Source organism: Sturnira hondurensis, unplaced genomic scaffold (assembly GCF_014824575.4).
Source record: "Sturnira hondurensis isolate 20B ecotype Veracruz unplaced genomic scaffold, ASM1482457v3 Scaffold0000880, whole genome shotgun sequence".
NCBI classification, from domain to species: Eukaryota; Metazoa; Chordata; class Mammalia; order Chiroptera; family Phyllostomidae; genus Sturnira; species Sturnira hondurensis.
In genome coordinates, this window is record NW_028073511.1 from 2,659,728 (window position 1) to 2,675,725 (window position 15,998).

At 54.4% G+C, this 15,998-nt stretch overlaps 1 long non-coding RNA gene across 1 annotated transcript; it reads right to left on the minus strand.

Annotated features, from left to right (window-relative positions):
* Window positions 1-4,372: 4,372 nt before the first annotated feature.
* Window positions 4,373-14,948, minus strand: LOC118993529 (uncharacterized). Its single transcript, XR_005067876.1, has 3 exons — window positions 14,690-14,948; window positions 5,442-5,538; window positions 4,373-4,631 (listed from the first exon to the last, which is right to left on the minus strand). It is a non-coding gene; the product is annotated as an uncharacterized LOC118993529 (long non-coding RNA).
* Window positions 14,949-15,998: the final 1,050 nt, after the last annotated feature.

Consider the following 15,998-nt stretch of genomic DNA (forward strand, 5'->3'; position numbering starts at 1 on the left):
GCAGCTCAGCACAGTGACTCTGACAGGCCGCTGGTTTAAATATAGAGTTGCATACGCAAGACGGGGCTAATTTTAGCAGGAATGTGCTGGAAACTTTCTGAGGGCTCTGTTCTCTAGCTGTCTCCCCTGTGCTCATTGCTCAGGGCTGGAAGTAAACCTGCTAGTCCTCCATTCTTCACCTTCCTGCTTCTCCCTCCCCAGGCCCCCAAACGTCGTTCCTCATCTGGCCCTGTTCCCAGGGGCCCAAGACCACCCCACTGCCTGAGGTTCTAAATCCCTTGTGTCCCCTCTCTTGCCTCAGGCTCATCAGCAATGCCAAGGCTGGCCAGCCCTGGGGAAAACGAGCAGTCAATCAAAGTGTCCCCTCAGCCTGCCCCACCCCAGCAGAGCGTCCTGTAGGAGGAAGACATCTGATGGACACACCAACCCAATCCGCTGCTTGCGGAGCAGTCCCTGCGGGCCAGGCGCCCACTCGGTGCTTTGCAAAGACTCACGCATTTAATTCGCTCAGCACCCCTGAGGTAGGCATGATAGCAGCCCCGTTTTATAGACCAGGACCATGAAACCCAGAAACGGTCAAGGAATCACCCGGGGTTATTCAACACCACACTGTGGGTCACCTAATACATTCTCTTTCAAAGGGAGTACACCTGCCTTTTAAATGAGACCCTGGGAGGAAGAGGGCATGTTTAGCACAAAGGAAGGTGGTGGAACTTGAAGGATTATGATCCCAGGGCACAGGTCCTGGGACGAACAGGGGAAGCTCCTGTCCCTGTCCTTCCCATGTCCTACCGCCTGCCCAAGGGCCTAGGGCAATAGGCCCTGTTTCTCCCCAACTCACATTCATTTTTGTTATTCTCCTCCCCTGCTTTCCCTTACCCCTTCAAGGAGCATTTATGGGACACCTACTATGTGCCCAGCACCGTTGCAGGTGCCTGGCTGCAAGGAGAAATGAGCCGAGGGCAGGGCTGGCTCTGAAGGCCTTCTGAGTGAGTTGGTGGCAGGCGCAGGCCTGGAGTAAAAGACTTAGTTGCATTCTCATTGGTAAGGATGATAATAGGAGCTGGGAGGACAAAGGAGAGGAGAAGTTGACATTCAGTAGGGACTGCACCCACCCCGCTGCAAGGAAGTCCAGGAGGCATCAGCTCTTCCCACCCCCAGCTCGCCTCCCCATGGTGCTCTGACTGTTCTCTCCAGCAGCTCCAGAAAAATGCCCTGTCTCCCCACGGGGCTGTGTAACAGCGCTGTGTGGTTGTTGTGTTTGAGTGCCAGGACATTTCCCTGTAATGAGGATTAGAATAGTAACGAGGAGGATGACACGCTGTAGTCGGAGAGCAAACAGATCTCCAGCGCAGCGCGGCGCAGGCCCGCCCCTCGCAGGGCTGGCAGCTTCGGGGACTGTGCCAGAGGCCACGCCCCACTAGCCAGGCCAGGAGCCACTGGGCCAACGTCGGACCCTGGCCGCATGCCCAGCCCGATCTGCTGGCTCAGGGGAGAGCAGCAGGACTGGGTGCTGCAGGCTCTGTCTTACAGCCTGGCTTTGGGGAGAAAGTGGGAAGCCCGGGTGGCAAGGAGGAGAAGATGCATTTGGGATTGCAGCCGGTTCACGCCCCTTCCCTCCTTCCTCCTTGGCCCTACACTCTTTCTTATATAGAATACAATTTCCTTATTCATTTTTCTTACTGCCTCCCTGATTACAGGGTAATCTCCACGATTTGTCCCCTCCTGTTTCTCCGGTGACTAGAATAGCCCCTAGAGCACAGTAGCTGTTCAAGAAAGATCAGTGCACGAACTAACAGGTTTGGGTGTGGACCCTTGGTACCCATGGGATGGGAGACGTCCCGTGTGGCTGAAGTCTTTGTGCCACCCTCTGTTTGTGTGTCTGTAGGGTGTGTGTATCTGTGAGGTTATATGACGTATATATGTCTGTGTGCTGTGTGTGAGGTGTGTATGTGTGTGAGGTATGTATAATGTATGAGTGAGGTGTGTATGTTGAGGTGTGTATGGTGTGTGGGGGGGGTGAGGCATGTATGGTGTGTATGTCTGTGAGGTGTATGTGTGAAGTATGTTTGTGAGGTGTATGTGTGTGTAAGGTGTGTGTGTGTGAGGTGTGTGTGTACATGTCTGTGAGTCATGCATCTATCTCTGCGAGGGTGTGTGTGTGTGCTTTCAGCCTGGCCACCGTCACCCTTCACACACTTCAGCTGCTGAATGACTGCAGCAGCTCAAGCTGGCCTGAGTCTCAGGCGAACCCACTCGGTGAACTGGAAGGCAGTGCAGGTGGGCCTCTGCCTGCACAGGCAGGGGCCCTGTGTCTAGCTGGAAGATCCCTGCTGACACCCTTGCCCACACCAGGTCTCTGGGACAGACTCCACCAGGGACATGCCCGTGTTGAATCAGGCCCCGCTTGGGGCCTGGGTGTCTGCACAGACTTCCGGAACAGAGGCTGCTGTCCCCATGAGTAGGTGCCACCCAGCATGTCACTCCCAGGTGCATTTCCATGCGCTCCTGATGAAAATGCCAAGGCCGTGAAAAATAACCAAAATGCCCGTGCTTTGAGTACTGCCTGCTGTGTGCCAGGCGTTGTGCAAGAGCCTAACGATCCTCGAAGCCCTGCGAGGTGTTGGGACAGATGGGGAAACAGAGGTGCTGAGAGAGGAAGTAAATTGTCCCAGGTCACACACCTGATGCCTCAAGTCCTGCTGTCCCACTGCCTGAGGACGTCACCAAATGAGAGTCCTCAGGTCCCTTACCAGATCCAGCACCTCATTCTTCTGCTGCAGGGGCAGCGAGGGCGTGGAGAGGTTGTCTGCCAAGTCCCGGTGAGATTCCTCACCCTGGCTTTACCGACAGCCAGCCCCGCCCTCACCTAGGTGCCCCTGTAGTGGGCACACGCGCCCCACAAAATATGTTGAAGTCTTAACCTCTGGTACCTGTGAATATGATTTTATTTGGAAATAGGGCCTTTGCACTTGTAGTCAAGTTAAGATGAGGTCACACTAGGTTAAGGTGGGCGCTAAATCCAGTGACCGGTGTCCTTAAAAGAAGAGGAAATGTTAGACCCAGACAGAGACACACGGGGAAGAAACACCATGTGATGTTGGGAGCCAGGACTGGAGCGATCTGTCCGCAAGCCACGGAGCGCTGGCAGTGACCTCAAGCTGGGAGAGAGGCATGGAACAGACTCTCCCTCTGAGCTTCCAGAAGGAGCCAAGTGTCCCCCAACCACCATCTCAGAGTTCTGGGGTCCAGAGCTCTAAGGGGGCATATTCCTGTTGTTCTAAGCCACTAAGTCTTCAGTAACATGGCGGGCCTAGGAAATGAGTGCAAAAGGACACACACACAGTAACTTGAATACCCAGTAGCTTAGACTCACACTTCCACTAGGCGCACAGCCCGCATCAAGTGGCTCCTCTGAGAGGAGCTCCTGCTCAGAGCTACCCCACACCCAGCAGAGGACACACTTCCCTGCACGTCACTTGCTGCACTTGTCCCTCCTCCAGAAGCAGAAGCCTCCCTGGGGACAGAGCCCTCTAAACTCCTCAAGGCTTTCTTCTTTGTCTCCCTTTCTGTTCACTCCCCAGGCCCCAGGCTCCTGGTCTGATTTCCTCCCTCCTCCCCTCCCTCCCTCTCTTTCTCCTTCCTTCCTTCCTTCCTTCCTTCCTTCCTTCCTTCCTTCCTTCCTTCCTTCCTTCCTTCCTTCCTTCCTCTGCCTCTTTCTCTCCCCCTTGGAGTTCACACAGCCCTGTTGCAAGGCCCTACATGTTTTCGGAGAGTTGCACGTCGTGGCCACCTGTTGCTATGGAGAAGTCTCTTTATCACAAACACTGAGTAAACAGCTGCTGCTGGGAGCCCCTTTCTGCCGGCCAGGGGTTTATTTGGAGAAAGTCAATAAGGAAAAATAAACATTCCCAGCCCTGTGTATATACAGCCTTGGGACTAGTGCTCCACGGGGGCTCAGGCCTGCCAGCTCCCCAGAGGGTCTGGCAGGCCGAGCCCCGCTCCTGCCTCTGAGCCCAGAATCTTCCACTCAGAGTTGGGGTGAGGGCCCGGCAGCCACCTTCCTCTGCCTGTAGGCCACTCTGCAGGCTGCACCCTCCTTACCCTAGACTGGGCCCCAGCTCCCAGCCCCTGGCTCCTCTGACCTCCACCTCTCCCTTCTAGGAAAGGGTGTGATGAAACAAACCCACCCACCTGCCACTTCCAGGTCACCCTGCCTGCCAGCATCTAAGGAAGTCCGCTCTGTCTGACCTCCCACAGGACGCTGGAATTCCTGGGGAGAACCATGGTCAGCCTGGCTAGGATTCTTTCTTTAGCATCTTAGTTTCCATTGAATTCAACATGCTAAGTGTTTAATAATCCAACACTTCACTCATTCAGCACCTATTTATTTAACAACTATGACTATGTCAAGGGGCTGTGCTGGGCTGTGCTGGCTCCTGGCCTCGTAGCGCTCAAGGTCTAGTGGAGAAGATAGAGTCAGCCACCATGATGCAGTCGGCTAAGCATGTCCAGGTCTGTGAAGTGCAGTGCTGGGGGAGGAATGTGGAAAAGCTGGCGGATGTGGAGCACACTTTCCATCTTGCTAATCACTATTGCTTACATCAGCTCGGTGAACCCCCAGAACAACTCTGGGAGGTGGTAATGTTTTCATTCCCATTGTACATGTGGGGAAGTCGCTTACCTAAAGTCATTCAACTGCTAAGTGGGAGACTCAGGATTTAAATGCAAGACTGCTGGAGGCAAAGTCCCAGGCTCTAAACCGCTGTGCCATTCTGCTGGGCTTGCAACAGGAATACCACAGTCCTCAGAGAAACTCTCATGAAATGTGTACATGACAGGTGGGGACAGGCAGTGACAAGAGTGGCCGATGAGGAATGCCAGTCATTCAGAGGACATCCGTGTGATAGAGAGGATGCAGAGGCAGGGGCAGGGGTTGGGGTGAGCTTTGAAGGAAGGGTAGAATTTAGATAGGGCCAGAGGCAAGGGAAGGAGCTCCGAGGGGGCAGAGTTGGGTATACCCTGGCTGGGATTGGGGAGCAGGAACACCTGTTTTGGAGAAGAAGGAGGTGTCCTGCCACCTTGCTTCTCACTCCAGGCGCCCAGGCCTCCCTTGGAAACTCAGCTCTAACCGCACTACCCTGGCTTTGAGTCAGGACCTCATCCCCTCTCTCCTGCATTCCTGTGCGTCTTCCTTCCTGGTCTTCTTGCCTCTGGTCTTGCTCAACCCTAACCCGCATCCCACCAGCCCCCAGGATCTTTCAGAAACACAGATCTGATCACCTCACCGCCCTCCTCTGTGCCCTCTTCACAGAAGGACGGCATGCCGCCTTGCTCTCATCTCTTCATCTTCCATGAGCATCCCGTGGACCAAGCGTACAAAACCATTCAAGTTTCCCAAATGCGTGGGGCCCTCCTGTGCCTCTGTGTTTGGCACTTACTCTTCCAACTGCTTGGAAATCCTTCCGGAAGCATCACATTCACTCACAAACTCTTCATGGGCACAGACCACGTGCCTGTCACCACGTGTTCTGAGCCCTGGAAACAAAACAGCAAATAAAAAATGAGGGTCTTTGTCGCATGGGGGACGTAGAGCTTGTCGCAGTGAGGGACATACACTAAAACAAAAAAGAAAGAAAATACGTGCAGTAGCAGGTGCTGTGAAGGAACGCGCAGCAGGGAGGGAGTAGGCAGGCCTTGAGGCTACTGTGGTGATTCCGAGGAAGGTGGGGGACTCTCTCTTAGGTTTTCCGGGGATCCCTCTGGGCCGTTACGTTGAGAATAGAGTGAAGAAGGTAGCATGGTGGGAGCAGGGAGACAGACAGGACACGGGAACTCAGGGTTCTCACTTCCCTTCAAGGCTGCCAGGTCCTCTGTCCAGGCTCTTTACCTCCTCCAGCCCCAGTCCCCCAGGGGTCACCCGAGGGTGGCTAAGTCAGAGAGGGCACGCCCTCCGGGTCTCGTGCAGCTCCGCGTGCCGGGGCATGTTCTGGTTGAAGGGCACCACCCCACAGCCCTCCAGGCCTGACACTGCCTCCCACCCTGACTCGCTTCGGGCTGCCTGCCCACTCCCCTGCCAAGGCTCTGTGGGGAACAGGAACCCTGCGGAGCCATGATCCCTGTATCAGGGGCAAGGGAATTAGCATTCCCAGGCTGTAATTATACCTTCCGCCCATGACACCTAAGGAAGCATCTCTTTGTAAAAGCAGGTAAATTGGAGGCTCGTGGGATTGTGGGGAATGAGTGTATTTTTAGCGCATTCCCCTCACCACTCCTGATTGCCAGGATCCTGGTAACACCTCTGGCACCCGTGGTCTGAACTGGGGCCGAGGGGCTCGGAGTGAGTTTGAGGGGTCATTGTGGAGGGGGCCGGGAGGTACTGAGAACCCAGTTAAGACAAGTGAGAATCTAGAAAGGAAGCCTAGAGAAACTCGCTCTGACGGGGCGAGTCATTCATGAGAAGGCGGGGAGCATGTTTTTAAAATTATATATGTACCAATAACTACACTAGAAACAATAATAGTAATGATAGGTAACACTTATATGGTACTTCTTAAGTGCCAAGTAGTGTTCTAAGTACTTTTTGTATATTAACTCTATTCTTACAATAATCATATGACGTAGGTACAGCGATTATCCCCATTTTGCAGGTGTGAAAACCAAGGCATAGAAAGTTTGTGTCATTTTGAGTCAGACATTGGAGATACATTCACACATCTATACACACATGAAAGTTGGCAGACTTTAATGGGTCCATGAATGAATTCTCTCACTCTGCATTCCCCAGATGTTTACAAAGAGACCTAAAGCTTGGCCAATCACAAGCTCTGAAGTTAGAACGTCCCTACCTTTTGGGGTGGGGCCTCCGGCCACACTTCTGGACCCTCCAGAATAGCCCAGTCCCCACTCAGGGCAGCCAGCCCTCTGGGTTGGAGGCAGCCCCAGCGCGCTCCTAAGCACAGAACACTGGAGCCAGAGGCTGTGATGACACATCGGAGGAGCTGAGAGCAGAGTCCCTGTGCTTGCAGGGTCAGTCTTCTGCCCATTTAGGGAACTGGTTGGAATGGTGGATCTACTGATACTGGAGAAAATGTGGACAGAGAGGAGGAGATGGGGGGCCCAGGGTCTCCCTAGATGTTGTCCCACAGTCACTTTTGTCTAGGGACACCCCTTCTCCAGCAAGGACATCAGCATAGAGAAGACGCATGAGAGAGAGAGAGAGAGAGGCATGGTGAAAATGTGATTTTTAATGCAAGCCTCGACAATCAGCTATTTGTGATGGAATTTTATCTGTCCTGGTCTCTGAGGGACGAGAAGCGGGAGTTAGGGAAGAGGGGTCAGAAATTAGTATGCAGAAATATCTGATCAGCCAAAGTAATTTTCTTTAATAATCGTATTCATACTGCCTGCTCTCTGCTCACTAGAAGAATTAAGTATTTAATAGTAATATATTTCATCTGGCAGTGGTTCCGTTTCGTTAGGAACCGTGATGCTTCACCGGGGTACGTGGGCGGTGGCGGTCTGGTGGGGGAGACAGGTGGAAGGCGTCAAAGCCAAAAGAAACAGCTAAGCGAGCAGAAGGGCAGTGGGCATAAGTGGGCCGGAAAGGAAGCGCAGGGGAAGCTGTGTGCCGGGGTGAGCCCAACAGCCCTCTGGGAGGCCACGCACTCGCCTTCGCCCCCGAGTTGGGCTGTCCAGCTCCGTCCGCTGGCTGCAGTCGTTACACCCCAGAGCCCCCTCTTCTGACCCAATTCCTAAAGCTTCCTCTGTCACCCCCAAAGAAAGGCCCTCCCATGCAACCTCCGGCATGCCCCCTGCCCCAGCTCTGAGACTGGGAGAGAGGTCCAGCGGCAAGTCCTCTGAGGGTAGAATTGCACAGTGAACTCCAGACCATGCTCTGACCCCCATGTCTAAGCTCCCAGAACTCCACGGCCGATTCTTGGGGCTGCTTTCACATGTCCCCCGGGCCAGAGGGGAGCCTGCAGTTCCTGGCTCATGCATGAGCAGTGCTGGCTGGAGAATCTGACAGCTGCCTCTTTGCCCCAGGGCTGCAGGAGCAGTGTGCTTTAGCTATTACATGATTTTAATAGTTAAAAAGCAGGCCCAGCGCGTGCCAGGGACGTAATTGATGACACCTAGCACTCGGGAACCTGATCCCCACTGGAGGCTTTGGAGGCTCTTCGCCTCCTCTGCCGGGATCCCTGAGCTCAGCTGCCCCGGTGGAAAACATCAGTGGGAAAGGGGGTGTCCGATGAGATTGGAGACAAAGAGAGAGAGGGCTGAGCTGCAGACAGCAGAGTTCAGCTTCTCACTGTTCTTTTAAGAGCAAACTCCACAAACTGATATGCGGTGATGCTGGCATTTCCAGGCGCCTGACAGGCTGGAATTAAACACCTGTCCATTAAACTGACAGCCCCAGGAAGGAAAGGGAGGGGGAGAAAAGGGAGAGCAGGGAGAGCTGGGAACCCAACCATAGGCTGGCTCCTTCCTTGCAGGAGGCAAGTTCCTGCCAGAGAGAGAGGTCAGGGTGGGAGCCAGCCGTCAGCCGCCAGCCGCCAGCAGCCAGCAGCCAGCAGCTTCTATGTGTCTATGCTTTCTAGTTTCTGAGGCAGACAGAGTGTAGTAGACAGGCCCACTGCAAACTAATATTCAGACCTGGACCTTCTGGCTAGAGAAAAAGCATGTGATGCCCCCAGGAGGCTGGGCCAAGCAGAAGTTGGGAGATTTACCCTCATTTGCTCAAAACTCCCGTGCAAAGGCTTGTGGTGCTCCGGGAGCCTCCAGGCCTCCATCACACGTACGCTCTTGGTCTGCTCTGAGCCCTTTAGGCATGTACCAGACACTAGGCAGCCGGGCCACACTGCCTGAGACACCTCTCAGGCTGTTGGACATTTGGGTGACCTTTCCTGGCTCCTCAACTCAAGTGGAAGCTCCTAGAGAAAACAAAGCTTATCTTGTACTTCCCAGCCACTCCCCTACAGCGCTCAGAGCATACTAGTGAGTGGGGTTGGATGGAATGGGTTTATGGATCGATGGGGCTCATGGATGGATGGATGGATGAACAACAGATGGGTGGATGTAATGCAGATAGGTGGGTGGCATATACCAGGAGGCCTGCACTGGTTGTTACAAGTCCTGTACTGGTTAGTGAAGAGTCATTGCTCCTACCCTAATAAATGCTGCACGCCCCCCTACCACCACCACCACCCTAGCCACTGCCCTGTGACTTACTGGAACTCCCCAGGATTCAGCAACTAAACATTAGAGCTGGGCCCAGCAGGGGGCCTCAGGACTCTGCTCCATTGCGATGACCAGCGTCCATTCTGACTGATGATTAAACAAGCTTATCATTTGAACCAACACCCTTGGGTGGACAGATGAACAGAAGCCAAGACTGAATACTGAGATTAGGTGATCTTAGGGAAGGAAGGACTGGAAGGAAGCAGGGAGGGACAGAAATGCCAAATAGCTCATCAGGGTTTTGTTTTTGTACCCTGGCCACCACCTTGGGATATTCAGTTGAGCTGTCTGAGCCTCAGTTTGCTTACCTCTCAAATGGGGACAATATCTGCCCTGCCAACCTTAGAGGGTGGCTGTGCCCAGGTGGCACCTGTCCCTCATTCACCAGGTCATTATTCTTTGCTGTGTGTATGTCCAGTTCTCTAATAGAGGATGAGCTTCTTGGAAACAAGGATGCTATGGACACACCTTTGTAGCCCAGCACATGCTTGGTATTTGTTGAACGGGTGGATGCAGAAGCAATGAAGGAGTGGATGAAAGAAGCCATCTCTGGGGAGTGTAATGGGAGAGGGATGCAGATGGACAGAGAAGGAAGGGAAGGAGAGCTCGGAAGGGTGTTGCTGGGTACCAGAAGGGAGCTCCTCCCATCCCCAGCCAACCCTTCCCGTACCCTGGCGGTGCCTAAGTTTCGGGTGTACCAGGCCAGCATAGGTTGGCAGAGAATGAGCCCCAGATGACGCAGGGCAGATCCAAGTGCTGGCACTGCCACTTTATTAGGATTCCCAGGGTAAAAGACTTCAGTCTCTGGAAGCACCAGGTATGAAACATGGGGTTGTCCCAGAGGAAAGAAGGGTACGTGTCGCAGGAGTGAGACCAGGAGCCAAAGGCTGAAGGATCTCAGCACCCTCCCGCCCTTTGCCCTCGTCACACCCCTCAGCCTGTGTCCTATCTCAGATCCTCACACCCTGTTGGCTGCCCCTGCCCAGGCCTCTACTCTCCCTCACGGCCAGGGCCCACGTGGAAGGCTAGGGCTCTGCCTCCAGATGCTGCCATGTCGAGGCCCACTTCAGCTCCCCCCGGTTCAGGACCACCCAACTCAGGACTGAGTTATTTCCCATCGTGTATGATTGTCCATTTGCTGGTATGCGTGTGCGCTGCAGCCTAGCGTGATTGCACACGACATCTGTCACCCTCTGCCTGCCATGGTTAATACAGCTGATCTGTCCAGCGAGGCCACTGTTCATTTCTTCAGAGCTTCTAGAGCAAGAAGGAAGTTGCCACAGGTGGGGGTGGGGCTCAGCTGTCTAGACCCAAATGTGCACAGCGTCACTTCCTGACCAGAATGGCACACGTGAGAGCATGGATCTCAGAGCCAGACCTGGCTGGGTTCAAATTAAAGCCTTGTCATTTATTACCTGTGTGACTTTGGACAACTTATTTAACCTCTCTGAATCACACCCATTGGCCTTGCCCCCACCCCTTGTATGGTTGTTTTGAGGATTTCACGAGAACAGGCATGCGCAAGCTCTTTACAACTAAAACGGTGAGCAAACGCTCAAATAAACGCTCAGGCGCAGTGCGGCTGCCGTGGGTGCCGTTCCCCTGGGCGGTACTGGCTTAGGGGCAGCTGAGAAAGCGGGTGGGACAACGGCCGGATCCGATCAAGGTTCTGCCCCGGAGCAGGGGGATAATGTGCAGACTTCCAGGGGAGAAAAGTTCTCTGCCATCGTTTGTGTTACAGCAGAGCTTCGCAGCTATTTCGGCTGCCCCGGCTCCCCCGAGCCCTCCTGAGCCCCTCAGGACTTGCTCGCTTTGGGATTCAGCACCATCCACCCCGACCACGTGCAGCGGGCACCGTCTCCAGCTGCTCTGTCCTCCTCTGCTCCTCTGTCTAGTCTCGCTGCCTCACCCAGACTGCAGATCCTCGGAAGCTGGGGTGGCCTCTCGTATTTCTAGTGTATCTCACAACATTCAGCACTGGGCCCCGGGGGGCGTGAAGGAACAAATAAAGGGAAGAGGGAGATGAGGAACGGGGCTGGGGACTAACTCTGGCTTTGGGGCCAGTCCCTGACCTACCACCCTCCCTAGTCTGAGTGCCCTCCTCTAACTTGCCCTCCTCTCAGTGCCTCAGCCTCCCTACCTGCTAATGGAAACTTCCAGCACCTTCTTGGAAGAGAGAGACTGAGACTCTCCGTCCTCATCTCTAACCAACTGCCATCCCTACCAGACCCATCTGTACAGGGAGCTGGTCCCCCGGACTGCTCCATTTCTGGACCTTGGGGTCCTCCACGACCTTGCCCCCCACTTTCCCCCACCATACCCTCACAGGGGCACCCCAGCTCCAGACCGTGTTTGTGAGCTCACCAGAAACCACAGGACACGGGCCTTTTTCTCTGCCGTAATGAAACCCTTTAATCATATTCAAATAGGTTACTGTTCAGGGGGAAAATAGAAATATGGATTTGATAGCAATAAATTTCCCTGGCTGGCTAAGCCCAGTTCTTAATTGTCCTGTCCCAGGGCTCGCACATTTCATTGTTCGTTAGGTGCTTAAGTCCCCACTCTCATTTTGTGGCGGTGACATTACCGTTGATGGCTCTAATACTCTCATAATTTGAAAGGGGATTTGCATGATAGAACGCAGGGTATTAAAAGAAAAAGAAACAAGGGAGAGAGAAAAATGGGGGGCAACACGGGAGGAGGAGCTCAGAAGGGAAGGGGGACAGTAGGAGGGGGCGGGCGGGGGGGAGATGAGGAACTCAATCTGGCTTTCACCTTAAAAAAGTCACTTTCTTCAAAGTCAAATCATTGTTTTCATCGGAGGGGAAAAAAGGGGAAAGAAAGAAAAAAGCCGAGGCTGCACATCAGGCTGACTGGGCACTGGTATTCTCCTTATTGTTCCTAATGGTTATTAATTATTATTATCCGCTGTGCAGGGCTCTGTGGACGTGATGTCCCCAATGTCCTTGGGGTGGAGTTAGGGAGGGAGGGCATCAGGCTGACTCGGGACTGGGAGGGTTGATCCCAGGCCTCAGGCAGATACGGCAGGCAGGAGGAGTCCGGTCTGGGGAGGTGGAGGGGAGAGGGGACACGTCCTGGAAAGAGGGCCTCTGTGGGAGGGATCTCAGCCTCCTGGGTCCTGGCCAACCCTTCTAGAGTTTCCTAGAAGTTTCTTCTTTTCAAAAGTTGGTGACTTGGGCACAACCAGCCTTGCTGGACACAAAGCAATTCTGGTCACTGGTAGGGTCTTCCAAGTCCCTTTTGCAAATTGGATCCCCACCCCTGCTGCCGTCCAGAACAGGAAGGCGGAGCACAGCTTTGGCTGGACTCCCATCATCAGGCACTCAGGGTCAGTGAACACGGGGCCAGGCTGCCCTTTCCTCCTGGCTGGAGAGTCAGTCTTGGGTTTCAATGACATCCCCCCCTCCCTACTTAACATCTTTCTTCCTAGGGCCAGAAGCTCTAGAAATCACAGCAGCCCTGGGTTTCTGGGCTTTGAAGGACGACTATGGCTAATTCAGTTCTCATGGAGGTTTGTGTTCCAAGACACCCCAGGGGATCCTTGACTCTCCTTAGACAGGGAGAGCGTGTGCAGCTGGCTATCCTTGGACAGAAAGAGGGAAAGTGCCAGGGAGCACAGTAGGGTGTTACATGTGTGTTCCCGAGCAGACTGTGAAGGGGTGAGAACCACTGCCTCTCTGGGGTCATGAGTTCAGGTGCCTGGGCTCTCGCCCTCCATGTAAACCCGCCCCTCCAGTTTCATCACTTTCCAATCGCCGTCACCCCTTTTGCCTGGGCCCTGGTACCCTCTTCCAAGGGACAGCGAGCAGGGCCACGGCTGGGGTGTGAGCTGCTCCTGTGTCTTTGGCACCTCTCACACCTGCACCCCTCATGTTCCTGCCAGTTCTCAGCTTCTCCTGGCCAAGTCTCACCCCTCCACTTCCTGTGGACTTTCTTCTGGATTAGAATTTTAAATCAAATAAATTCTGGGATTGGAAGAAAAGCTGTCTGCAGAGAGCCAGTTCACACTCCTCCATCCCCCCTCCTTTTGGCCTGCTGCTGGAATCCAGGGCCTGGGAAAGCACACCCTCAGGGCCTCCTCAATCCCCTTACCCGCCGCCGGGTGCCCCTCCGCCGGGTGCCCCTCCGCCTTACAGTCAGCCCTTCCCTGTCTGCTACCCACTCTGCTGCCCCTCCCCCCACTCCTCCTCACTCTGAGCCCAGGACCACCAGCAACCCTGGAGGACACCCAGTTCCTGGGGTGGGGTTGAGGGGTCTGGAATCAGCTTCCCCAGAGGAAGTTGCCCCCTCCCACCCACCCCCCATGACTGTGGGACTCTGGAGATCTAGATAATCCCCCGTGAAGGGGCTGAAGTTGCAGGGCAAGGGAGGAAGGAGGAAAGGGACAGAGAGCCGCCATGAGGATGGAATCTAGAACACCCCAGAAAAAATTGTCTATACAAGACCATAAAGCCCTCTGTCACCCATCCTTAATTTTTATTATGAGGACCCAAGTGGAGGATGGACAGGTGGCAGCCCTGCCTCATCGGTCCCCCCTCCCTCCCAGAAGTGATGGAATGCCACAGACTCGGCCTCTCTGCTCCTCAGCCTGACTCCTGAACTCACAAAGCTTTCTTCAGACAGCAGCAGTCTCCAGAGGTGCAGTCTGAAGCCAGGGGGAAATGAACTTGGTGCCTCCCCCTTACCCCACCCCCAAGACCCCCAAGGAGAAGCTGTCTCCAGAAAAAGAGAAAAAAAGCCAGAGAGACAAAGTGATTCTTAAATATTTTCCTTCTCTGCAGTCACTCAGGGAGGAGGGGGTGAGGGGCGACAGAGACTGGAAGGGGGGACAAAGGGGGTTTAATAGGCTCCGGTGACAGCACAGTGTCCACATTGGGAAAAGATTAATGACGAAAATTAATCGCCTGACCTTTCTTTCCAGGAGCTGGAGGTGAGGCGGGCCATTAAAGCCTCTTATGTTGTAATTAACGTTGGAGGGGAGAAGAGAGCTGCCTTCAGAATGGATGTGATCATTTAATTAGGCTTAGGCGTAGGTGCCACAACAGGTCCGGAGAAGTCATAATTTAACTATAGCTTTAAATTACACAGGCTGAGTGGGGATAGCAGAGTTTGACGGCAGGAGAGACTGCTGCGGAGCTCAGGGAAACGATCAAATAAACACCCCAAGTGAGGCAGAGAGATAGTGACAGAGAGACAGACAGACAGAGAAAGCTGCAGACACTGACAGCCAGGGAGGTAGGCAGCGGGAAGGATACAGGAGAAAGCGCCGCAAAGAGAGGCCACATTAGGAGTCACGTGAGGGAGAGGAAAGTGAGATCGCCGAGAGTTAGCCAAGGCCTGGAGGCGGGTGCGCGTGCGCGCGGATAAGCGCCTCGAAGCACCCTGGACTCCAACAGAGGTGCAAACAGCATCCGCACAGACACCCGACCTTCGAGAATTTGCAAACACTGAGCTCAGAAAGGCGGTCGGGGCCAAGCATTCACCCCGTCTTCGCCTCCGCGGACATCTCTCTCCCTGCAACCTCCCTACCAGAGTTTGGCCACGACGAGTCACCCTCCCTGTCTAAGCTGGACAGTCTAGGGAATCCCGAGTGCCACGCGGTGCCCGCGTCCTAGGGGACAAACCAGGCCTGGCCATGCGACCTCGGGCGGGTGTAGAGTCACAGGGCGCGCGCGCACGGGATTGGGTGAGCGAGCCGGGTCCGCATGGTCCTGGGAAGTTCAAGGCCACAGCCCTGAGCGAAACGGAGGGGTAATGACCCGCCGTCTCTGGGGCGCCAAAGCCGGCGAGTTGCTCAACCTGAGGCATTAGTCATTGGGCGGCGGGAGCAGGACAGGCGAGAAAAAGCTAACAGAGTGCTTCCACGCTGGGGGAGGGGAGGAGAGGAGGTACAGGCGACTAGGCCGAGGCCGGGATGAATGGGCTGCGTGGTGGACCCGGGCGGGAGGGGCGACTTGGAAAGCCCGCGGGACTTTTATAGAGGTGTCACGCCACCAGATTTGTTCAGGACGGTGGGGGTGATCGACTCCCGAGTGGGTCAAAGAAAGGCTTAGGGTGGCCCCCCAGGACACCTGGGTCCTGGCTCTGCCATCAGATGCTGGTCACTGTTAGGGTTTTCTGGGCCCCAGGGGACTCCGATGACCTCACTGTCCCCTCTCACTCTAGTCCTTCAGGAGCCGGCTGAAGAGGACGACATTGCTGAAGGAAGCCTGGAGAGAGGGAGGGAGAGAAACCAAGAGATGGAGTTGAGGAGGTGAGGCAGGGTGGAACTTCCTTTCCCCTCCTCCAGGGACTGGGCTGAACCGACGCCGCCAACTCTTAAGGTCTGGCCCGCGGAGTGCGCCTCACCCCCTAAACACAAGCCGTTTGAATTGGAAGCAGAGTCAACCTGAGGAAGAAGAAAGAGATGCCCCCCACCATCTCACTCATTCACAAATCCCCACCCCAAATAATCAAGCTCTAAGACCCTGCCTCCTGCCCCTTCTCTATGAAAAACACAAAAGACACCAAATGGTCTCCTGTAGGATGTTTTTACTCCCAGATCAATGCAGAGTTTCCAGCTTGATTAAACATCCACAAATTCTCCAAATTAGGAAAACTCTCAGTTGGAACTTTGTCCCTGCCCCTCTAGTTAAGTAAAAGATGACTTGATTGATTGATTGATTGATTGTCTAATGGGTTTTTGGTCTCTTGCAGCTCAGCACTTTGTTCTGAGACTGTCCAGCCTGCTTTGGGGA